The sequence below is a fragment of the Schistocerca nitens genome, chromosome 4, assembly GCF_023898315.1.
Source record: "Schistocerca nitens isolate TAMUIC-IGC-003100 chromosome 4, iqSchNite1.1, whole genome shotgun sequence".
In the NCBI taxonomy this organism is placed as follows: Eukaryota; Metazoa; Arthropoda; class Insecta; order Orthoptera; family Acrididae; genus Schistocerca; species Schistocerca nitens.
Genome location: NC_064617.1, coordinates 719357550 through 719377701, shown reverse-complemented (window position 1 = coordinate 719377701; position 20152 = coordinate 719357550). Strand labels below are relative to the sequence as shown.

The 20152-nt window shown below is 50.7% G+C and overlaps 42 non-coding genes across 42 annotated transcripts in view; all 42 read right to left on the bottom strand.

Annotated features, from left to right (window-relative positions):
• Positions 1 to 34, bottom strand: part of Trnas-cga (transfer RNA serine (anticodon CGA)) — an 82-nt gene extending 48 nt beyond the window's left edge. Inside the window, exon 1 of the tRNA in view lies at positions 1 to 34. This exon is cut by the window's left edge and continues 48 nt beyond it. This is a non-coding gene — a tRNA (tRNA-Ser).
• A 138-nt stretch (positions 35 to 172) lies between these two features.
• On the bottom strand, positions 173 to 245 carry Trnak-uuu (transfer RNA lysine (anticodon UUU)). The gene has a single exon. It is a non-coding gene; the product is annotated as a tRNA-Lys (tRNA).
• A 344-nt stretch (positions 246 to 589) lies between these two features.
• On the bottom strand, positions 590 to 671 carry Trnas-aga (transfer RNA serine (anticodon AGA)). The gene has a single exon. It is a non-coding gene; the product is annotated as a tRNA-Ser (tRNA).
• A 736-nt stretch (positions 672 to 1407) lies between these two features.
• Positions 1408 to 1489, bottom strand: Trnas-cga (transfer RNA serine (anticodon CGA)). The gene has a single exon. It is a non-coding gene; the product is annotated as a tRNA-Ser (tRNA).
• A 138-nt stretch (positions 1490 to 1627) lies between these two features.
• On the bottom strand, positions 1628 to 1700 carry Trnak-uuu (transfer RNA lysine (anticodon UUU)). The gene has a single exon. It is a non-coding gene; the product is annotated as a tRNA-Lys (tRNA).
• Positions 1701 to 2044: 344 nt separating this feature from the next.
• Trnas-aga (transfer RNA serine (anticodon AGA)) lies at positions 2045 to 2126 on the bottom strand. The gene has a single exon. It is a non-coding gene; the product is annotated as a tRNA-Ser (tRNA).
• A 725-nt stretch (positions 2127 to 2851) lies between these two features.
• Positions 2852 to 2933, bottom strand: Trnas-cga (transfer RNA serine (anticodon CGA)). The gene has a single exon. It is a non-coding gene; the product is annotated as a tRNA-Ser (tRNA).
• A 138-nt stretch (positions 2934 to 3071) lies between these two features.
• On the bottom strand, positions 3072 to 3144 carry Trnak-uuu (transfer RNA lysine (anticodon UUU)). Its single transcript has one exon. It is a non-coding gene; the product is annotated as a tRNA-Lys (tRNA).
• A 344-nt stretch (positions 3145 to 3488) lies between these two features.
• On the bottom strand, positions 3489 to 3570 carry Trnas-aga (transfer RNA serine (anticodon AGA)). The gene has a single exon. It is a non-coding gene; the product is annotated as a tRNA-Ser (tRNA).
• A 736-nt stretch (positions 3571 to 4306) lies between these two features.
• On the bottom strand, positions 4307 to 4388 carry Trnas-cga (transfer RNA serine (anticodon CGA)). Its single transcript has one exon. It is a non-coding gene; the product is annotated as a tRNA-Ser (tRNA).
• A 138-nt stretch (positions 4389 to 4526) lies between these two features.
• Trnak-uuu (transfer RNA lysine (anticodon UUU)) lies at positions 4527 to 4599 on the bottom strand. The gene has a single exon. It is a non-coding gene; the product is annotated as a tRNA-Lys (tRNA).
• Positions 4600 to 4943: 344 nt separating this feature from the next.
• Positions 4944 to 5025, bottom strand: Trnas-aga (transfer RNA serine (anticodon AGA)). The gene has a single exon. It is a non-coding gene; the product is annotated as a tRNA-Ser (tRNA).
• Positions 5026 to 5761: 736 nt separating this feature from the next.
• Positions 5762 to 5843, bottom strand: Trnas-cga (transfer RNA serine (anticodon CGA)). The gene has a single exon. It is a non-coding gene; the product is annotated as a tRNA-Ser (tRNA).
• Positions 5844 to 5981: 138 nt separating this feature from the next.
• Positions 5982 to 6054, bottom strand: Trnak-uuu (transfer RNA lysine (anticodon UUU)). The gene has a single exon. It is a non-coding gene; the product is annotated as a tRNA-Lys (tRNA).
• Positions 6055 to 6398: 344 nt separating this feature from the next.
• On the bottom strand, positions 6399 to 6480 carry Trnas-aga (transfer RNA serine (anticodon AGA)). The gene has a single exon. It is a non-coding gene; the product is annotated as a tRNA-Ser (tRNA).
• Positions 6481 to 7205: 725 nt separating this feature from the next.
• On the bottom strand, positions 7206 to 7287 carry Trnas-cga (transfer RNA serine (anticodon CGA)). Its single transcript has one exon. It is a non-coding gene; the product is annotated as a tRNA-Ser (tRNA).
• Positions 7288 to 7425: 138 nt separating this feature from the next.
• Trnak-uuu (transfer RNA lysine (anticodon UUU)) lies at positions 7426 to 7498 on the bottom strand. Its single transcript has one exon. It is a non-coding gene; the product is annotated as a tRNA-Lys (tRNA).
• A 344-nt stretch (positions 7499 to 7842) lies between these two features.
• On the bottom strand, positions 7843 to 7924 carry Trnas-aga (transfer RNA serine (anticodon AGA)). Its single transcript has one exon. It is a non-coding gene; the product is annotated as a tRNA-Ser (tRNA).
• A 736-nt stretch (positions 7925 to 8660) lies between these two features.
• Positions 8661 to 8742, bottom strand: Trnas-cga (transfer RNA serine (anticodon CGA)). The gene has a single exon. It is a non-coding gene; the product is annotated as a tRNA-Ser (tRNA).
• A 138-nt stretch (positions 8743 to 8880) lies between these two features.
• Trnak-uuu (transfer RNA lysine (anticodon UUU)) lies at positions 8881 to 8953 on the bottom strand. Its single transcript has one exon. It is a non-coding gene; the product is annotated as a tRNA-Lys (tRNA).
• Positions 8954 to 9297: 344 nt separating this feature from the next.
• Positions 9298 to 9379, bottom strand: Trnas-aga (transfer RNA serine (anticodon AGA)). Its single transcript has one exon. It is a non-coding gene; the product is annotated as a tRNA-Ser (tRNA).
• Positions 9380 to 10115: 736 nt separating this feature from the next.
• On the bottom strand, positions 10116 to 10197 carry Trnas-cga (transfer RNA serine (anticodon CGA)). The gene has a single exon. It is a non-coding gene; the product is annotated as a tRNA-Ser (tRNA).
• A 138-nt stretch (positions 10198 to 10335) lies between these two features.
• On the bottom strand, positions 10336 to 10408 carry Trnak-uuu (transfer RNA lysine (anticodon UUU)). Its single transcript has one exon. It is a non-coding gene; the product is annotated as a tRNA-Lys (tRNA).
• A 344-nt stretch (positions 10409 to 10752) lies between these two features.
• On the bottom strand, positions 10753 to 10834 carry Trnas-aga (transfer RNA serine (anticodon AGA)). Its single transcript has one exon. It is a non-coding gene; the product is annotated as a tRNA-Ser (tRNA).
• A 736-nt stretch (positions 10835 to 11570) lies between these two features.
• Positions 11571 to 11652, bottom strand: Trnas-cga (transfer RNA serine (anticodon CGA)). Its single transcript has one exon. It is a non-coding gene; the product is annotated as a tRNA-Ser (tRNA).
• Positions 11653 to 11790: 138 nt separating this feature from the next.
• On the bottom strand, positions 11791 to 11863 carry Trnak-uuu (transfer RNA lysine (anticodon UUU)). Its single transcript has one exon. It is a non-coding gene; the product is annotated as a tRNA-Lys (tRNA).
• A 344-nt stretch (positions 11864 to 12207) lies between these two features.
• Trnas-aga (transfer RNA serine (anticodon AGA)) lies at positions 12208 to 12289 on the bottom strand. The gene has a single exon. It is a non-coding gene; the product is annotated as a tRNA-Ser (tRNA).
• Positions 12290 to 13025: 736 nt separating this feature from the next.
• On the bottom strand, positions 13026 to 13107 carry Trnas-cga (transfer RNA serine (anticodon CGA)). Its single transcript has one exon. It is a non-coding gene; the product is annotated as a tRNA-Ser (tRNA).
• Positions 13108 to 13245: 138 nt separating this feature from the next.
• On the bottom strand, positions 13246 to 13318 carry Trnak-uuu (transfer RNA lysine (anticodon UUU)). Its single transcript has one exon. It is a non-coding gene; the product is annotated as a tRNA-Lys (tRNA).
• Positions 13319 to 13662: 344 nt separating this feature from the next.
• Positions 13663 to 13744, bottom strand: Trnas-aga (transfer RNA serine (anticodon AGA)). Its single transcript has one exon. It is a non-coding gene; the product is annotated as a tRNA-Ser (tRNA).
• Positions 13745 to 14480: 736 nt separating this feature from the next.
• Trnas-cga (transfer RNA serine (anticodon CGA)) lies at positions 14481 to 14562 on the bottom strand. The gene has a single exon. It is a non-coding gene; the product is annotated as a tRNA-Ser (tRNA).
• A 138-nt stretch (positions 14563 to 14700) lies between these two features.
• On the bottom strand, positions 14701 to 14773 carry Trnak-uuu (transfer RNA lysine (anticodon UUU)). Its single transcript has one exon. It is a non-coding gene; the product is annotated as a tRNA-Lys (tRNA).
• Positions 14774 to 15117: 344 nt separating this feature from the next.
• Positions 15118 to 15199, bottom strand: Trnas-aga (transfer RNA serine (anticodon AGA)). Its single transcript has one exon. It is a non-coding gene; the product is annotated as a tRNA-Ser (tRNA).
• A 736-nt stretch (positions 15200 to 15935) lies between these two features.
• On the bottom strand, positions 15936 to 16017 carry Trnas-cga (transfer RNA serine (anticodon CGA)). Its single transcript has one exon. It is a non-coding gene; the product is annotated as a tRNA-Ser (tRNA).
• A 138-nt stretch (positions 16018 to 16155) lies between these two features.
• On the bottom strand, positions 16156 to 16228 carry Trnak-uuu (transfer RNA lysine (anticodon UUU)). Its single transcript has one exon. It is a non-coding gene; the product is annotated as a tRNA-Lys (tRNA).
• A 344-nt stretch (positions 16229 to 16572) lies between these two features.
• On the bottom strand, positions 16573 to 16654 carry Trnas-aga (transfer RNA serine (anticodon AGA)). Its single transcript has one exon. It is a non-coding gene; the product is annotated as a tRNA-Ser (tRNA).
• Positions 16655 to 17390: 736 nt separating this feature from the next.
• On the bottom strand, positions 17391 to 17472 carry Trnas-cga (transfer RNA serine (anticodon CGA)). The gene has a single exon. It is a non-coding gene; the product is annotated as a tRNA-Ser (tRNA).
• A 138-nt stretch (positions 17473 to 17610) lies between these two features.
• Positions 17611 to 17683, bottom strand: Trnak-uuu (transfer RNA lysine (anticodon UUU)). Its single transcript has one exon. It is a non-coding gene; the product is annotated as a tRNA-Lys (tRNA).
• Positions 17684 to 18027: 344 nt separating this feature from the next.
• On the bottom strand, positions 18028 to 18109 carry Trnas-aga (transfer RNA serine (anticodon AGA)). The gene has a single exon. It is a non-coding gene; the product is annotated as a tRNA-Ser (tRNA).
• A 736-nt stretch (positions 18110 to 18845) lies between these two features.
• Positions 18846 to 18927, bottom strand: Trnas-cga (transfer RNA serine (anticodon CGA)). Its single transcript has one exon. It is a non-coding gene; the product is annotated as a tRNA-Ser (tRNA).
• Positions 18928 to 19065: 138 nt separating this feature from the next.
• On the bottom strand, positions 19066 to 19138 carry Trnak-uuu (transfer RNA lysine (anticodon UUU)). Its single transcript has one exon. It is a non-coding gene; the product is annotated as a tRNA-Lys (tRNA).
• Positions 19139 to 19482: 344 nt separating this feature from the next.
• On the bottom strand, positions 19483 to 19564 carry Trnas-aga (transfer RNA serine (anticodon AGA)). Its single transcript has one exon. It is a non-coding gene; the product is annotated as a tRNA-Ser (tRNA).
• Between the last annotated feature and the right edge of the window lie 588 nt (positions 19565 to 20152).

Here is a 20152-nt window from a genome sequence, read left to right as displayed (position 1 = left end):
GAGTCAGACGCCTTAACCACTCGGCCACGACTGCCAGTAGCGGAAGATCCTCCCGACACATGCAACTGCTACTGTTTAAAGCACTGCAGTGCCAGGAAACGGCGTAGCAGCATTCTTTTCCGTAGTGCTTACACCGCTACGAGACGTGCGGCTACCAAGGTATTAAAATTTCCGCCCGAACAGGGACTTGAACCCTGGACCCTTAGGTTAAAAGCCTAATGCTCTACCGACTGAGCTATCCGGGCTCACGTTACCTGAACACCCCTCCCTTTAGGCATACTGACACATTGCCTCATGTCCTTTACTGTTGGGTAGTCGTTGCGTGGAGCTGTTACTATTAAAACGTCGTCTGACTGCTGTCTATAAACTCATTACGCTAGGGTCGTAACAGACTATCGAAGAAAGCTGACACACGATGTAAAGTGAAATTGCAGCAGTTTGTACGTCTCAGCAGAGGAGCTACGTGTTTTGTCGACACTCACTGGACAATTGTAAAATTCACAAGCGTCTCGAATGCAGTGTTTCCCACGTATTCGCTCATTTCACGGTTCCGTTGGAGATGTTCTTCACCTCTTGACACAACAAAGGACGCAGTCGGTAGGACTCGAACCTACGCTCCCAGAGGGAATCTGATTTCTAGTCAGACGCCTTAACCACTCGGCCACGACTGCCGGTCGCAGAAGCGTCTCTCGGCAAGTGCAACTTTTCAAGCAATCTGACGTAAGAACACGACATGGCCTCACTCGTTTCTGTAGTGCTTCCGTTGCCAGCACATTAGCCGTTACGACAGTGTATCAATTTTGGCCTGGACGGGGGTTTGAACCCGGGACCCTTTGGTTGAAAGTCTAGCGCTCTACCGGCTGAGCTACCCGGTCCCTCGGCCGAGCATTGTGGTACATGCTGCATGGTGTTTGAGTGATTCGCGTGTCGTAATTACTGGCTTATGGCTCCAATGGCGACTTCACCGACTTCCCACTGACGCACCGCTGACGCTACTTTTCTGTCGTCTTAAACGATGGACATACTTGCAAGCAGCTGCGAGATCTTAAGAAAGGAAAACGCTGCACCACTGCTTTTGCCACACTCGAATGAATTGAATTGCGATTCTTAACAAGAAATGAATGCTCGCTCTGTCCAACACTTTGAAGCACATCTGCGTACTCACGAACACGGCGACGGCGCGACAAAATGACGGGGGCGCGTTCGTGGGCCTGCGACTGATTTCTGCAGTACTAGCGTCCGTGCGAGGTAAACCGAGAGCCGCAACAGACAGCGGCCGTCGCGAAACAGTATTCTGAAACATAAATTTCCGTCTTGTTGAGAATGGTGTCACTGGTTTGGATCCGCTTTCACCCACGCATGTCACATGTGTGCGAAAATTTCTGCTCGTTTTTACGCAAAATCACACGCAGCCGGTAGGATTCGAACCTACGCTCCCAGAGGGAATCTGATTTCGAGTCAGACGCCTTAACCACTCGGCCACGACTGCCAGTAGCGGAAGATCCTCCCGACACATGCAACTGCTACTGTTTAAAGCACTGCAGTGCCAGGAAACGGCGTAGCAGCATTCTTTTCCGTAGTGCTTACACCGCTACGAGACGTGCGGCTACCAAGGTATTAAAATTTCCGCCCGAACAGGGACTTGAACCCTGGACCCTTAGGTTAAAAGCCTAATGCTCTACCGACTGAGCTATCCGGGCTCACGTTACCTGAACACCCCTCCCTTTAGGCATACTGACACATTGCCTCATGTCCTTTACTGTTGGGTAGTCGTTGCGTGGAGCTGTTACTATTAAAACGTCGTCTGACTGCTGTCTATAAACTCATTACGCTAGGGTCGTAACAGACTATCGAAGAAAGCTGACACACGATGTAAAGTGAAATTGCAGCAGTTTGTACGTCTCAGCAGAGGAGCTACGTGTTTTGTCGACACTCACTGGACAATTGTAAAATTCACAAGCGTCTCGAATGCAGTGTTTCCCACGTATTCGCTCATTTCACGGTTCCGTTGGAGATGTTCTTCACCTCTTGACACAACAAAGGACGCAGTCGGTAGGACTCGAACCTACGCTCCCAGAGGGAATCTGATTTCTAGTCAGACGCCTTAACCACTCGGCCACGACTGCCGGTCGCAGAAGCGTCTCTCGGCAAGTGCAACTTTTCAAGCAATCTGACGTAAGAACACGACATGGCCTCACTCGTTTCTGTAGTGCTTCCGTTGCCAGCACATTAGCCGTTACGACAGTGTATCAATTTTGGCCTGGACGGGGGTTTGAACCCGGGACCCTTTGGTTGAAAGTCTAGCGCTCTACCGGCTGAGCTACCCGGTCCCTCGGCCGAGCATTGTGGTACATGCTGCATGGTGTTTGAGTGATTCGCGTGTCGTAATTACTGGCTTATGGCTCCAATGGCGACTTCACCGACTTCCCGCTGACGCTACTTTTCTGTCGTCTTAAACGATGGACATACTTGCAAGCAGCTGCGAGATCTTAAGAAAGGAAAACGCTGCACCACTGCTTTTGCCACACTCGAATGAATTGAATTGCGATTCTTAACAAGAAATGAATGCTCGCTCTGTCCAACACTTTGAAGCACATCTGCGTACTCACGAACACGGCGACGGCGCGACAAAATGACGGGGGCGCGTTCGTGGGCCTGCGACTGATTTCTGCAGTACTAGCGTCCGTGCGAGGTAAACCGAGAGCCGCAACAGACAGCGGCCGTCGCGAAACAGTATTCTGAAACATAAATTTCCGTCTTGTTGAGAATGGTGTCACTGGTTTGGATCCGCTTTCACCCACGCATGTCACATGTGTGCGAAAATTTCTGCTCGTTTTTACGCAAAATCACACGCAGCCGGTAGGATTCGAACCTACGCTCCCAGAGGGAATCTGATTTCGAGTCAGACGCCTTAACCACTCGGCCACGACTGCCAGTAGCGGAAGATCCTCCCGACACATGCAACTGCTACTGTTTAAAGCACTGCAGTGCCAGGAAACGGCGTAGCAGCATTCTTTTCCGTAGTGCTTACACCGCTACGAGACGTGCGGCTACCAAGGTATTAAAATTTCCGCCCGAACAGGGACTTGAACCCTGGACCCTTAGGTTAAAAGCCTAATGCTCTACCGACTGAGCTATCCGGGCTCACGTTACCTGAACACCCCTCCCTTTAGGCATACTGACACATTGCCTCATGTCCTTTACTGTTGGGTAGTCGTTGCGTGGAGCTGTTACTATTAAAACGTCGTCTGACTGCTGTCTATAAACTCATTACGCTAGGGTCGTAACAGACTATCGAAGAAAGCTGACACACGATGTAAAGTGAAATTGCAGCAGTTTGTACGTCTCAGCAGAGGAGCTACGTGTTTTGTCGACACTCACTGGACAATTGTAAAATTCACAAGCGTCTCGAATGCAGTGTTTCCCACGTATTCGCTCATTTCACGGTTCCGTTGGAGATGTTCTTCACCTCTTGACACAACAAAGGACGCAGTCGGTAGGACTCGAACCTACGCTCCCAGAGGGAATCTGATTTCTAGTCAGACGCCTTAACCACTCGGCCACGACTGCCGGTCGCAGAAGCGTCTCTCGGCAAGTGCAACTTTTCAAGCAATCTGACGTAAGAACACGACATGGCCTCACTCGTTTCTGTAGTGCTTCCGTTGCCAGCACATTAGCCGTTACGACAGTGTATCAATTTTGGCCTGGACGGGGGTTTGAACCCGGGACCCTTTGGTTGAAAGTCTAGCGCTCTACCGGCTGATCTACCCGGTCCCTCGGCCGAGCATTGTGGTACATGCTGCATGGTGTTTGAGTGATTCGCGTGTCGTAATTACTGGCTTATGGCTCCAATGGCGACTTCACCGACTTCCCACTGACGCACCGCTGACGCTACTTTTCTGTCGTCTTAAACGATGGACATACTTGCAAGCAGCTGCGAGATCTTAAGAAAGGAAAACGCTGCACCACTGCTTTTGCCACACTCGAATGAATTGAATTGCGATTCTTAACAAGAAATGAATGCTCGCTCTGTCCAACACTTTGAAGCACATCTGCGTACTCACGAACACGGCGACGGCGCGACAAAATGACGGGGGCGCGTTCGTGGGCCTGCGACTGATTTCTGCAGTACTAGCGTCCGTGCGAGGTAAACCGAGAGCCGCAACAGACAGCGGCCGTCGCGAAACAGTATTCTGAAACATAAATTTCCGTCTTGTTGAGAATGGTGTCACTGGTTTGGATCCGCTTTCACCCACGCATGTCACATGTGTGCGAAAATTTCTGCTCGTTTTTACGCAAAATCACACGCAGCCGGTAGGATTCGAACCTACGCTCCCAGAGGGAATCTGATTTCGAGTCAGACGCCTTAACCACTCGGCCACGACTGCCAGTAGCGGAAGATCCTCCCGACACATGCAACTGCTACTGTTTAAAGCACTGCAGTGCCAGGAAACGGCGTAGCAGCATTCTTTTCCGTAGTGCTTACACCGCTACGAGACGTGCGGCTACCAAGGTATTAAAATTTCCGCCCGAACAGGGACTTGAACCCTGGACCCTTAGGTTAAAAGCCTAATGCTCTACCGACTGAGCTATCCGGGCTCACGTTACCTGAACACCCCTCCCTTTAGGCATACTGACACATTGCCTCATGTCCTTTACTGTTGGGTAGTCGTTGCGTGGAGCTGTTACTATTAAAACGTCGTCTGACTGCTGTCTATAAACTCATTACGCTAGGGTCGTAACAGACTATCGAAGAAAGCTGACACACGATGTAAAGTGAAATTGCAGCAGTTTGTACGTCTCAGCAGAGGAGCTACGTGTTTTGTCGACACTCACTGGACAATTGTAAAATTCACAAGCGTCTCGAATGCAGTGTTTCCCACGTATTCGCTCATTTCACGGTTCCGTTGGAGATGTTCTTCACCTCTTGACACAACAAAGGACGCAGTCGGTAGGACTCGAACCTACGCTCCCAGAGGGAATCTGATTTCTAGTCAGACGCCTTAACCACTCGGCCACGACTGCCGGTCGCAGAAGCGTCTCTCGGCAAGTGCAACTTTTCAAGCAATCTGACGTAAGAACACGACATGGCCTCACTCGTTTCTGTAGTGCTTCCGTTGCCAGCACATTAGCCGTTACGACAGTGTATCAATTTTGGCCTGGACGGGGGTTTGAACCCGGGACCCTTTGGTTGAAAGTCTAGCGCTCTACCGGCTGAGCTACCCGGTCCCTCGGCCGAGCATTGTGGTACATGCTGCATGGTGTTTGAGTGATTCGCGTGTCGTAATTACTGGCTTATGGCTCCAATGGCGACTTCACCGACTTCCCACTGACGCACCGCTGACGCTACTTTTCTGTCGTCTTAAACGATGGACATACTTGCAAGCAGCTGCGAGATCTTAAGAAAGGAAAACGCTGCACCACTGCTTTTGCCACACTCGAATGAATTGAATTGCGATTCTTAACAAGAAATGAATGCTCGCTCTGTCCAACACTTTGAAGCACATCTGCGTACTCACGAACACGGCGACGGCGCGACAAAATGACGGGGGCGCGTTCGTGGGCCTGCGACTGATTTCTGCAGTACTAGCGTCCGTGCGAGGTAAACCGAGAGCCGCAACAGACAGCGGCCGTCGCGAAACAGTATTCTGAAACATAAATTTCCGTCTTGTTGAGAATGGTGTCACTGGTTTGGATCCGCTTTCACCCACGCATGTCACATGTGTGCGAAAATTTCTGCTCGTTTTTACGCAAAATCACACGCAGCCGGTAGGATTCGAACCTACGCTCCCAGAGGGAATCTGATTTCGAGTCAGACGCCTTAACCACTCGGCCACGACTGCCAGTAGCGGAAGATCCTCCCGACACATGCAACTGCTACTGTTTAAAGCACTGCAGTGCCAGGAAACGGCGTAGCAGCATTCTTTTCCGTAGTGCTTACACCGCTACGAGACGTGCGGCTACCAAGGTATTAAAATTTCCGCCCGAACAGGGACTTGAACCCTGGACCCTTAGGTTAAAAGCCTAATGCTCTACCGACTGAGCTATCCGGGCTCACGTTACCTGAACACCCCTCCCTTTAGGCATACTGACACATTGCCTCATGTCCTTTACTGTTGGGTAGTCGTTGCGTGGAGCTGTTACTATTAAAACGTCGTCTGACTGCTGTCTATAAACTCATTACGCTAGGGTCGTAACAGACTATCGAAGAAAGCTGACACACGATGTAAAGTGAAATTGCAGCAGTTTGTACGTCTCAGCAGAGGAGCTACGTGTTTTGTCGACACTCACTGGACAATTGTAAAATTCACAAGCGTCTCGAATGCAGTGTTTCCCACGTATTCGCTCATTTCACGGTTCCGTTGGAGATGTTCTTCACCTCTTGACACAACAAAGGACGCAGTCGGTAGGACTCGAACCTACGCTCCCAGAGGGAATCTGATTTCTAGTCAGACGCCTTAACCACTCGGCCACGACTGCCGGTCGCAGAAGCGTCTCTCGGCAAGTGCAACTTTTCAAGCAATCTGACGTAAGAACACGACATGGCCTCACTCGTTTCTGTAGTGCTTCCGTTGCCAGCACATTAGCCGTTACGACAGTGTATCAATTTTGGCCTGGACGGGGGTTTGAACCCGGGACCCTTTGGTTGAAAGTCTAGCGCTCTACCGGCTGAGCTACCCGGTCCCTCGGCCGAGCATTGTGGTACATGCTGCATGGTGTTTGAGTGATTCGCGTGTCGTAATTACTGGCTTATGGCTCCAATGGCGACTTCACCGACTTCCCGCTGACGCTACTTTTCTGTCGTCTTAAACGATGGACATACTTGCAAGCAGCTGCGAGATCTTAAGAAAGGAAAACGCTGCACCACTGCTTTTGCCACACTCGAATGAATTGAATTGCGATTCTTAACAAGAAATGAATGCTCGCTCTGTCCAACACTTTGAAGCACATCTGCGTACTCACGAACACGGCGACGGCGCGACAAAATGACGGGGGCGCGTTCGTGGGCCTGCGACTGATTTCTGCAGTACTAGCGTCCGTGCGAGGTAAACCGAGAGCCGCAACAGACAGCGGCCGTCGCGAAACAGTATTCTGAAACATAAATTTCCGTCTTGTTGAGAATGGTGCCACTGGTTTGGATCCGCTTTCACCCACGCATGTCACATGTGTGCGAAAATTTCTGCTCGTTTTTACGCAAAATCACACGCAGCCGGTAGGATTCGAACCTACGCTCCCAGAGGGAATCTGATTTCGAGTCAGACGCCTTAACCACTCGGCCACGACTGCCAGTAGCGGAAGATCCTCCCGACACATGCAACTGCTACTGTTTAAAGCACTGCAGTGCCAGGAAACGGCGTAGCAGCATTCTTTTCCGTAGTGCTTACACCGCTACGAGACGTGCGGCTACCAAGGTATTAAAATTTCCGCCCGAACAGGGACTTGAACCCTGGACCCTTAGGTTAAAAGCCTAATGCTCTACCGACTGAGCTATCCGGGCTCACGTTACCTGAACACCCCTCCCTTTAGGCATACTGACACATTGCCTCATGTCCTTTACTGTTGGGTAGTCGTTGCGTGGAGCTGTTACTATTAAAACGTCGTCTGACTGCTGTCTATAAACTCATTACGCTAGGGTCGTAACAGACTATCGAAGAAAGCTGACACACGATGTAAAGTGAAATTGCAGCAGTTTGTACGTCTCAGCAGAGGAGCTACGTGTTTTGTCGACACTCACTGGACAATTGTAAAATTCACAAGCGTCTCGAATGCAGTGTTTCCCACGTATTCGCTCATTTCACGGTTCCGTTGGAGATGTTCTTCACCTCTTGACACAACAAAGGACGCAGTCGGTAGGACTCGAACCTACGCTCCCAGAGGGAATCTGATTTCTAGTCAGACGCCTTAACCACTCGGCCACGACTGCCGGTCGCAGAAGCGTCTCTCGGCAAGTGCAACTTTTCAAGCAATCTGACGTAAGAACACGACATGGCCTCACTCGTTTCTGTAGTGCTTCCGTTGCCAGCACATTAGCCGTTACGACAGTGTATCAATTTTGGCCTGGACGGGGGTTTGAACCCGGGACCCTTTGGTTGAAAGTCTAGCGCTCTACCGGCTGAGCTACCCGGTCCCTCGGCCGAGCATTGTGGTACATGCTGCATGGTGTTTGAGTGATTCGCGTGTCGTAATTACTGGCTTATGGCTCCAATGGCGACTTCACCGACTTCCCACTGACGCACCGCTGACGCTACTTTTCTGTCGTCTTAAACGATGGACATACTTGCAAGCAGCTGCGAGATCTTAAGAAAGGAAAACGCTGCACCACTGCTTTTGCCACACTCGAATGAATTGAATTGCGATTCTTAACAAGAAATGAATGCTCGCTCTGTCCAACACTTTGAAGCACATCTGCGTACTCACGAACACGGCGACGGCGCGACAAAATGACGGGGGCGCGTTCGTGGGCCTGCGACTGATTTCTGCAGTACTAGCGTCCGTGCGAGGTAAACCGAGAGCCGCAACAGACAGCGGCCGTCGCGAAACAGTATTCTGAAACATAAATTTCCGTCTTGTTGAGAATGGTGTCACTGGTTTGGATCCGCTTTCACCCACGCATGTCACATGTGTGCGAAAATTTCTGCTCGTTTTTACGCAAAATCACACGCAGCCGGTAGGATTCGAACCTACGCTCCCAGAGGGAATCTGATTTCGAGTCAGACGCCTTAACCACTCGGCCACGACTGCCAGTAGCGGAAGATCCTCCCGACACATGCAACTGCTACTGTTTAAAGCACTGCAGTGCCAGGAAACGGCGTAGCAGCATTCTTTTCCGTAGTGCTTACACCGCTACGAGACGTGCGGCTACCAAGGTATTAAAATTTCCGCCCGAACAGGGACTTGAACCCTGGACCCTTAGGTTAAAAGCCTAATGCTCTACCGACTGAGCTATCCGGGCTCACGTTACCTGAACACCCCTCCCTTTAGGCATACTGACACATTGCCTCATGTCCTTTACTGTTGGGTAGTCGTTGCGTGGAGCTGTTACTATTAAAACGTCGTCTGACTGCTGTCTATAAACTCATTACGCTAGGGTCGTAACAGACTATCGAAGAAAGCTGACACACGATGTAAAGTGAAATTGCAGCAGTTTGTACGTCTCAGCAGAGGAGCTACGTGTTTTGTCGACACTCACTGGACAATTGTAAAATTCACAAGCGTCTCGAATGCAGTGTTTCCCACGTATTCGCTCATTTCACGGTTCCGTTGGAGATGTTCTTCACCTCTTGACACAACAAAGGACGCAGTCGGTAGGACTCGAACCTACGCTCCCAGAGGGAATCTGATTTCTAGTCAGACGCCTTAACCACTCGGCCACGACTGCCGGTCGCAGAAGCGTCTCTCGGCAAGTGCAACTTTTCAAGCAATCTGACGTAAGAACACGACATGGCCTCACTCGTTTCTGTAGTGCTTCCGTTGCCAGCACATTAGCCGTTACGACAGTGTATCAATTTTGGCCTGGACGGGGGTTTGAACCCGGGACCCTTTGGTTGAAAGTCTAGCGCTCTACCGGCTGAGCTACCCGGTCCCTCGGCCGAGCATTGTGGTACATGCTGCATGGTGTTTGAGTGATTCGCGTGTCGTAATTACTGGCTTATGGCTCCAATGGCGACTTCACCGACTTCCCACTGACGCACCGCTGACGCTACTTTTCTGTCGTCTTAAACGATGGACATACTTGCAAGCAGCTGCGAGATCTTAAGAAAGGAAAACGCTGCACCACTGCTTTTGCCACACTCGAATGAATTGAATTGCGATTCTTAACAAGAAATGAATGCTCGCTCTGTCCAACACTTTGAAGCACATCTGCGTACTCACGAACACGGCGACGGCGCGACAAAATGACGGGGGCGCGTTCGTGGGCCTGCGACTGATTTCTGCAGTACTAGCGTCCGTGCGAGGTAAACCGAGAGCCGCAACAGACAGCGGCCGTCGCGAAACAGTATTCTGAAACATAAATTTCCGTCTTGTTGAGAATGGTGTCACTGGTTTGGATCCGCTTTCACCCACGCATGTCACATGTGTGCGAAAATTTCTGCTCGTTTTTACGCAAAATCACACGCAGCCGGTAGGATTCGAACCTACGCTCCCAGAGGGAATCTGATTTCGAGTCAGACGCCTTAACCACTCGGCCACGACTGCCAGTAGCGGAAGATCCTCCCGACACATGCAACTGCTACTGTTTAAAGCACTGCAGTGCCAGGAAACGGCGTAGCAGCATTCTTTTCCGTAGTGCTTACACCGCTACGAGACGTGCGGCTACCAAGGTATTAAAATTTCCGCCCGAACAGGGACTTGAACCCTGGACCCTTAGGTTAAAAGCCTAATGCTCTACCGACTGAGCTATCCGGGCTCACGTTACCTGAACACCCCTCCCTTTAGGCATACTGACACATTGCCTCATGTCCTTTACTGTTGGGTAGTCGTTGCGTGGAGCTGTTACTATTAAAACGTCGTCTGACTGCTGTCTATAAACTCATTACGCTAGGGTCGTAACAGACTATCGAAGAAAGCTGACACACGATGTAAAGTGAAATTGCAGCAGTTTGTACGTCTCAGCAGAGGAGCTACGTGTTTTGTCGACACTCACTGGACAATTGTAAAATTCACAAGCGTCTCGAATGCAGTGTTTCCCACGTATTCGCTCATTTCACGGTTCCGTTGGAGATGTTCTTCACCTCTTGACACAACAAAGGACGCAGTCGGTAGGACTCGAACCTACGCTCCCAGAGGGAATCTGATTTCTAGTCAGACGCCTTAACCACTCGGCCACGACTGCCGGTCGCAGAAGCGTCTCTCGGCAAGTGCAACTTTTCAAGCAATCTGACGTAAGAACACGACATGGCCTCACTCGTTTCTGTAGTGCTTCCGTTGCCAGCACATTAGCCGTTACGACAGTGTATCAATTTTGGCCTGGACGGGGGTTTGAACCCGGGACCCTTTGGTTGAAAGTCTAGCGCTCTACCGGCTGAGCTACCCGGTCCCTCGGCCGAGCATTGTGGTACATGCTGCATGGTGTTTGAGTGATTCGCGTGTCGTAATTACTGGCTTATGGCTCCAATGGCGACTTCACCGACTTCCCACTGACGCACCGCTGACGCTACTTTTCTGTCGTCTTAAACGATGGACATACTTGCAAGCAGCTGCGAGATCTTAAGAAAGGAAAACGCTGCACCACTGCTTTTGCCACACTCGAATGAATTGAATTGCGATTCTTAACAAGAAATGAATGCTCGCTCTGTCCAACACTTTGAAGCACATCTGCGTACTCACGAACACGGCGACGGCGCGACAAAATGACGGGGGCGCGTTCGTGGGCCTGCGACTGATTTCTGCAGTACTAGCGTCCGTGCGAGGTAAACCGAGAGCCGCAACAGACAGCGGCCGTCGCGAAACAGTATTCTGAAACATAAATTTCCGTCTTGTTGAGAATGGTGTCACTGGTTTGGATCCGCTTTCACCCACGCATGTCACATGTGTGCGAAAATTTCTGCTCGTTTTTACGCAAAATCACACGCAGCCGGTAGGATTCGAACCTACGCTCCCAGAGGGAATCTGATTTCGAGTCAGACGCCTTAACCACTCGGCCACGACTGCCAGTAGCGGAAGATCCTCCCGACACATGCAACTGCTACTGTTTAAAGCACTGCAGTGCCAGGAAACGGCGTAGCAGCATTCTTTTCCGTAGTGCTTACACCGCTACGAGACGTGCGGCTACCAAGGTATTAAAATTTCCGCCCGAACAGGGACTTGAACCCTGGACCCTTAGGTTAAAAGCCTAATGCTCTACCGACTGAGCTATCCGGGCTCACGTTACCTGAACACCCCTCCCTTTAGGCATACTGACACATTGCCTCATGTCCTTTACTGTTGGGTAGTCGTTGCGTGGAGCTGTTACTATTAAAACGTCGTCTGACTGCTGTCTATAAACTCATTACGCTAGGGTCGTAACAGACTATCGAAGAAAGCTGACACACGATGTAAAGTGAAATTGCAGCAGTTTGTACGTCTCAGCAGAGGAGCTACGTGTTTTGTCGACACTCACTGGACAATTGTAAAATTCACAAGCGTCTCGAATGCAGTGTTTCCCACGTATTCGCTCATTTCACGGTTCCGTTGGAGATGTTCTTCACCTCTTGACACAACAAAGGACGCAGTCGGTAGGACTCGAACCTACGCTCCCAGAGGGAATCTGATTTCTAGTCAGACGCCTTAACCACTCGGCCACGACTGCCGGTCGCAGAAGCGTCTCTCGGCAAGTGCAACTTTTCAAGCAATCTGACGTAAGAACACGACATGGCCTCACTCGTTTCTGTAGTGCTTCCGTTGCCAGCACATTAGCCGTTACGACAGTGTATCAATTTTGGCCTGGACGGGGGTTTGAACCCGGGACCCTTTGGTTGAAAGTCTAGCGCTCTACCGGCTGAGCTACCCGGTCCCTCGGCCGAGCATTGTGGTACATGCTGCATGGTGTTTGAGTGATTCGCGTGTCGTAATTACTGGCTTATGGCTCCAATGGCGACTTCACCGACTTCCCACTGACGCACCGCTGACGCTACTTTTCTGTCGTCTTAAACGATGGACATACTTGCAAGCAGCTGCGAGATCTTAAGAAAGGAAAACGCTGCACCACTGCTTTTGCCACACTCGAATGAATTGAATTGCGATTCTTAACAAGAAATGAATGCTCGCTCTGTCCAACACTTTGAAGCACATCTGCGTACTCACGAACACGGCGACGGCGCGACAAAATGACGGGGGCGCGTTCGTGGGCCTGCGACTGATTTCTGCAGTACTAGCGTCCGTGCGAGGTAAACCGAGAGCCGCAACAGACAGCGGCCGTCGCGAAACAGTATTCTGAAACATAAATTTCCGTCTTGTTGAGAATGGTGTCACTGGTTTGGATCCGCTTTCACCCACGCATGTCACATGTGTGCGAAAATTTCTGCTCGTTTTTACGCAAAATCACACGCAGCCGGTAGGATTCGAACCTACGCTCCCAGAGGGAATCTGATTTCGAGTCAGACGCCTTAACCACTCGGCCACGACTGCCAGTAGCGGAAGATCCTCCCGACACATGCAACTGCTACTGTTTAAAGCACTGCAGTGCCAGGAAACGGCGTAGCAGCATTCTTTTCCGTAGTGCTTACACCGCTACGAGACGTGCGGCTACCAAGGTATTAAAATTTCCGCCCGAACAGGGACTTGAACCCTGGACCCTTAGGTTAAAAGCCTAATGCTCTACCGACTGAGCTATCCGGGCTCACGTTACCTGAACACCCCTCCCTTTAGGCATACTGACACATTGCCTCATGTCCTTTACTGTTGGGTAGTCGTTGCGTGGAGCTGTTACTATTAAAACGTCGTCTGACTGCTGTCTATAAACTCATTACGCTAGGGTCGTAACAGACTATCGAAGAAAGCTGACACACGATGTAAAGTGAAATTGCAGCAGTTTGTACGTCTCAGCAGAGGAGCTACGTGTTTTGTCGACACTCACTGGACAATTGTAAAATTCACAAGCGTCTCGAATGCAGTGTTTCCCACGTATTCGCTCATTTCACGGTTCCGTTGGAGATGTTCTTCACCTCTTGACACAACAAAGGACGCAGTCGGTAGGACTCGAACCTACGCTCCCAGAGGGAATCTGATTTCTAGTCAGACGCCTTAACCACTCGGCCACGACTGCCGGTCGCAGAAGCGTCTCTCGGCAAGTGCAACTTTTCAAGCAATCTGACGTAAGAACACGACATGGCCTCACTCGTTTCTGTAGTGCTTCCGTTGCCAGCACATTAGCCGTTACGACAGTGTATCAATTTTGGCCTGGACGGGGGTTTGAACCCGGGACCCTTTGGTTGAAAGTCTAGCGCTCTACCGGCTGAGCTACCCGGTCCCTCGGCCGAGCATTGTGGTACATGCTGCATGGTGTTTGAGTGATTCGCGTGTCGTAATTACTGGCTTATGGCTCCAATGGCGACTTCACCGACTTCCCACTGACGCACCGCTGACGCTACTTTTCTGTCGTCTTAAACGATGGACATACTTGCAAGCAGCTGCGAGATCTTAAGAAAGGAAAACGCTGCACCACTGCTTTTGCCACACTCGAATGAATTGAATTGCGATTCTTAACAAGAAATGAATGCTCGCTCTGTCCAACACTTTGAAGCACATCTGCGTACTCACGAACACGGCGACGGCGCGACAAAATGACGGGGGCGCGTTCGTGGGCCTGCGACTGATTTCTGCAGTACTAGCGTCCGTGCGAGGTAAACCGAGAGCCGCAACAGACAGCGGCCGTCGCGAAACAGTATTCTGAAACATAAATTTCCGTCTTGTTGAGAATGGTGTCACTGGTTTGGATCCGCTTTCACCCACGCATGTCACATGTGTGCGAAAATTTCTGCTCGTTTTTACGCAAAATCACACGCAGCCGGTAGGATTCGAACCTACGCTCCCAGAGGGAATCTGATTTCGAGTCAGACGCCTTAACCACTCGGCCACGACTGCCAGTAGCGGAAGATCCTCCCGACACATGCAACTGCTACTGTTTAAAGCACTGCAGTGCCAGGAAACGGCGTAGCAGCATTCTTTTCCGTAGTGCTTACACCGCTACGAGACGTGCGGCTACCAAGGTATTAAAATTTCCGCCCGAACAGGGACTTGAACCCTGGACCCTTAGGTTAAAAGCCTAATGCTCTACCGACTGAGCTATCCGGGCTCACGTTACCTGAACACCCCTCCCTTTAGGCATACTGACACATTGCCTCATGTCCTTTACTGTTGGGTAGTCGTTGCGTGGAGCTGTTACTATTAAAACGTCGTCTGACTGCTGTCTATAAACTCATTACGCTAGGGTCGTAACAGACTATCGAAGAAAGCTGACACACGATGTAAAGTGAAATTGCAGCAGTTTGTACGTCTCAGCAGAGGAGCTACGTGTTTTGTCGACACTCACTGGACAATTGTAAAATTCACAAGCGTCTCGAATGCAGTGTTTCCCACGTATTCGCTCATTTCACGGTTCCGTTGGAGATGTTCTTCACCTCTTGACACAACAAAGGACGCAGTCGGTAGGACTCGAACCTACGCTCCCAGAGGGAATCTGATTTCTAGTCAGACGCCTTAACCACTCGGCCACGACTGCCGGTCGCAGAAGCGTCTCTCGGCAAGTGCAACTTTTCAAGCAATCTGACGTAAGAACACGACATGGCCTCACTCGTTTCTGTAGTGCTTCCGTTGCCAGCACATTAGCCGTTACGACAGTGTATCAATTTTGGCCTGGACGGGGGTTTGAACCCGGGACCCTTTGGTTGAAAGTCTAGCGCTCTACCGGCTGAGCTACCCGGTCCCTCGGCCGAGCATTGTGGTACATGCTGCATGGTGTTTGAGTGATTCGCGTGTCGTAATTACTGGCTTATGGCTCCAATGGCGACTTCACCGACTTCCCACTGACGCACCGCTGACGCTACTTTTCTGTCGTCTTAAACGATGGACATACTTGCAAGCAGCTGCGAGATCTTAAGAAAGGAAAACGCTGCACCACTGCTTTTGCCACACTCGAATGAATTGAATTGCGATTCTTAACAAGAAATGAATGCTCGCTCTGTCCAACACTTTGAAGCACATCTGCGTACTCACGAACACGGCGACGGCGCGACAAAATGACGGGGGCGCGTTCGTGGGCCTGCGACTGATTTCTGCAGTACTAGCGTCCGTGCGAGGTAAACCGAGAGCCGCAACAGACAGCGGCCGTCGCGAAACAGTATTCTGAAACATAAATTTCCGTCTTGTTGAGAATGGTGTCACTGGTTTGGATCCGCTTTCACCCACGCATGTCACATGTGTGCGAAAATTTCTGCTCGTTTTTACGCAAAATCACACGCAGCCGGTAGGATTCGAACCTACGCTCCCAGAGGGAATCTGATTTCGAGTCAGACGCCTTAACCACTCGGCCACGACTGCCAGTAGCGGAAGATCCTCCCGACACATGCAACTGCTACTGTTTAAAGCACTGCAGTGCCAGGAAACGGCGTAGCAGCATTCTTTTCCGTAGTGCTTACACCGCTACGAGACGTGCGGCTACCAAGGTATTAAAATTTCCGCCCGAACAGGGACTTGAACCCTGGACCCTTAGGTTAAAAGCCTAATGCTCTACCGACTGAGCTATCCGGGCTCACGTTACCTGAACACCCCTCCCTTTAGGCATACTGACACATTGCCTCATGTCCTTTACTGTTGGGTAGTCGTTGCGTGGAGCTGTTACTATTAAAACGTCGTCTGACTGCTGTCTATAAACTCATTACGCTAGGGTCGTAACAGACTATCGAAGAAAGCTGACACACGATGTAAAGTGAAATTGCAGCAGTTTGTACGTCTCAGCAGAGGAGCTACGTGTTTTGTCGACACTCACTGGACAATTGTAAAATTCACAAGCGTCTCGAATGCAGTGTTTCCCACGTATTCGCTCATTTCACGGTTCCGTTGGAGATGTTCTTCACCTCTTGACACAACAAAGGACGCAGTCGGTAGGACTCGAACCTACGCTCCCAGAGGGAATCTGATTTCTAGTCAGACGCCTTAACCACTCGGCCACGACTGCCGGTCGCAGAAGCGTCTCTCGGCAAGTGCAACTTTTCAAGCAATCTGACGTAAGAACACGACATGGCCTCACTCGTTTCTGTAGTGCTTCCGTTGCCAGCACATTAGCCGTTACGACAGTGTATCAATTTTGGCCTGGACGGGGGTTTGAACCCGGGACCCTTTGGTTGAAAGTCTAGCGCTCTACCGGCTGAGCTACCCGGTCCCTCGGCCGAGCATTGTGGTACATGCTGCATGGTGTTTGAGTGATTCGCGTGTCGTAATTACTGGCTTATGGCTCCAATGGCGACTTCACCGACTTCCCACTGACGCACCGCTGACGCTACTTTTCTGTCGTCTTAAACGATGGACATACTTGCAAGCAGCTGCGAGATCTTAAGAAAGGAAAACGCTGCACCACTGCTTTTGCCACACTCGAATGAATTGAATTGCGATTCTTAACAAGAAATGAATGCTCGCTCTGTCCAACACTTTGAAGCACATCTGCGTACTCACGAACACGGCGACGGCGCGACAAAATGACGGGGGCGCGTTCGTGGGCCTGCGACTGATTTCTGCAGTACTAGCGTCCGTGCGAGGTAAACCGAGAGCCGCAACAGACAGCGGCCGTCGCGAAACAGTATTCTGAAACATAAATTTCCGTCTTGTTGAGAATGGTGTCACTGGTTTGGATCCGCTTTCACCCACGCATGTCACATGTGTGCGAAAATTTCTGCTCGTTTTTACGCAAAATCACACGCAGCCGGTAGGATTCGAACCTACGCTCCCAGAGGGAATCTGATTTCGAGTCAGACGCCTTAACCACTCGGCCACGACTGCCAGTAGCGGAAGATCCTCCCGACACATGCAACTGCTACTGTTTAAAGCACTGCAGTGCCAGGAAACGGCGTAGCAGCATTCTTTTCCGTAGTGCTTACACCGCTACGAGACGTGCGGCTACCAAGGTATTAAAATTTCCGCCCGAACAGGGACTTGAACCCTGGACCCTTAGGTTAAAAGCCTAATGCTCTACCGACTGAGCTATCCGGGCTCACGTTACCTGAACACCCCTCCCTTTAGGCATACTGACACATTGCCTCATGTCCTTTACTGTTGGGTAGTCGTTGCGTGGAGCTGTTACTATTAAAACGTCGTCTGACTGCTGTCTATAAACTCATTACGCTAGGGTCGTAACAGACTATCGAAGAAAGCTGACACACGATGTAAAGTGAAATTGCAGCAGTTTGTACGTCTCAGCAGAGGAGCTACGTGTTTTGTCGACACTCACTGGACAATTGTAAAATTCACAAGCGTCTCGAATGCAGTGTTTCCCACGTATTCGCTCATTTCACGGTTCCGTTGGAGATGTTCTTCACCTCTTGACACAACAAAGGACGCAGTCGGTAGGACTCGAACCTACGCTCCCAGAGGGAATCTGATTTCTAGTCAGACGCCTTAACCACTCGGCCACGACTGCCGGTCGCAGAAGCGTCTCTCGGCAAGTGCAACTTTTCAAGCAATCTGACGTAAGAACACGACATGGCCTCACTCGTTTCTGTAGTGCTTCCGTTGCCAGCACATTAGCCGTTACGACAGTGTATCAATTTTGGCCTGGACGGGGGTTTGAACCCGGGACCCTTTGGTTGAAAGTCTAGCGCTCTACCGGCTGAGCTACCCGGTCCCTCGGCCGAGCATTGTGGTACATGCTGCATGGTGTTTGAGTGATTCGCGTGTCGTAATTACTGGCTTATGGCTCCAATGGCGACTTCACCGACTTCCCACTGACGCACCGCTGACGCTACTTTTCTGTCGTCTTAAACGATGGACATACTTGCAAGCAGCTGCGAGATCTTAAGAAAGGAAAACGCTGCACCACTGCTTTTGCCACACTCGAATGAATTGAATTGCGATTCTTAACAAGAAATGAATGCTCGCTCTGTCCAACACTTTGAAGCACATCTGCGTACTCACGAACACGGCGACGGCGCGACAAAATGACGGGGGCGCGTTCGTGGGCCTGCGACTGATTTCTGCAGTACTAGCGTCCGTGCGAGGTAAACCGAGAGCCGCAACAGACAGCGGCCGTCGCGAAACAGTATTCTGAAACATAAATTTCCGTCTTGTTGAGAATGGTGTCACTGGTTTGGATCCGCTTTCACCCACGCATGTCACATGTGTGCGAAAATTTCTGCTCGTTTTTACGCAAAATCACACGCAGCCGGTAGGATTCGAACCTACGCTCCCAGAGGGAATCTGATTTCGAGTCAGACGCCTTAACCACTCGGCCACGACTGCCAGTAGCGGAAGATCCTCCCGACACATGCAACTGCTACTGTTTAAAGCACTGCAGTGCCAGGAAACGGCGTAGCAGCATTCTTTTCCGTAGTGCTTACACCGCTACGAGACGTGCGGCTACCAAGGTATTAAAATTTCCGCCCGAACAGGGACTTGAACCCTGGACCCTTAGGTTAAAAGCCTAATGCTCTACCGACTGAGCTATCCGGGCTCACGTTACCTGAACACCCCTCCCTTTAGGCATACTGACACATTGCCTCATGTCCTTTACTGTTGGGTAGTCGTTGCGTGGAGCTGTTACTATTAAAACGTCGTCTGACTGCTGTCTATAAACTCATTACGCTAGGGTCGTAACAGACTATCGAAGAAAGCTGACACACGATGTAAAGTGAAATTGCAGCAGTTTGTACGTCTCAGCAGAGGAGCTACGTGTTTTGTCGACACTCACTGGACAATTGTAAAATTCACAAGCGTCTCGAATGCAGTGTTTCCCACGTATTCGCTCATTTCACGGTTCCGTTGGAGATGTTCTTCACCTCTTGACACAACAAAGGACGCAGTCGGTAGGACTCGAACCTACGCTCCCAGAGGGAATCTGATTTCTAGTCAGACGCCTTAACCACTCGGCCACGACTGCCGGTCGCAGAAGCGTCTCTCGGCAAGTGCAACTTTTCAAGCAATCTGACGTAAGAACACGACATGGCCTCACTCGTTTCTGTAGTGCTTCCGTTGCCAGCACATTAGCCGTTACGACAGTGTATCAATTTTGGCCTGGACGGGGGTTTGAACCCGGGACCCTTTGGTTGAAAGTCTAGCGCTCTACCGGCTGAGCTACCCGGTCCCTCGGCCGAGCATTGTGGTACATGCTGCATGGTGTTTGAGTGATTCGCGTGTCGTAATTACTGGCTTATGGCTCCAATGGCGACTTCACCGACTTCCCACTGACGCACCGCTGACGCTACTTTTCTGTCGTCTTAAACGATGGACATACTTGCAAGCAGCTGCGAGATCTTAAGAAAGGAAAACGCTGCACCACTGCTTTTGCCACACTCGAATGAATTGAATTGCGATTCTTAACAAGAAATGAATGCTCGCTCTGTCCAACACTTTGAAGCACATCTGCGTACTCACGAACACGGCGACGGCGCGACAAAATGACGGGGGCGCGTTCGTGGGCCTGCGACTGATTTCTGCAGTACTAGCGTCCGTGCGAGGTAAACCGAGA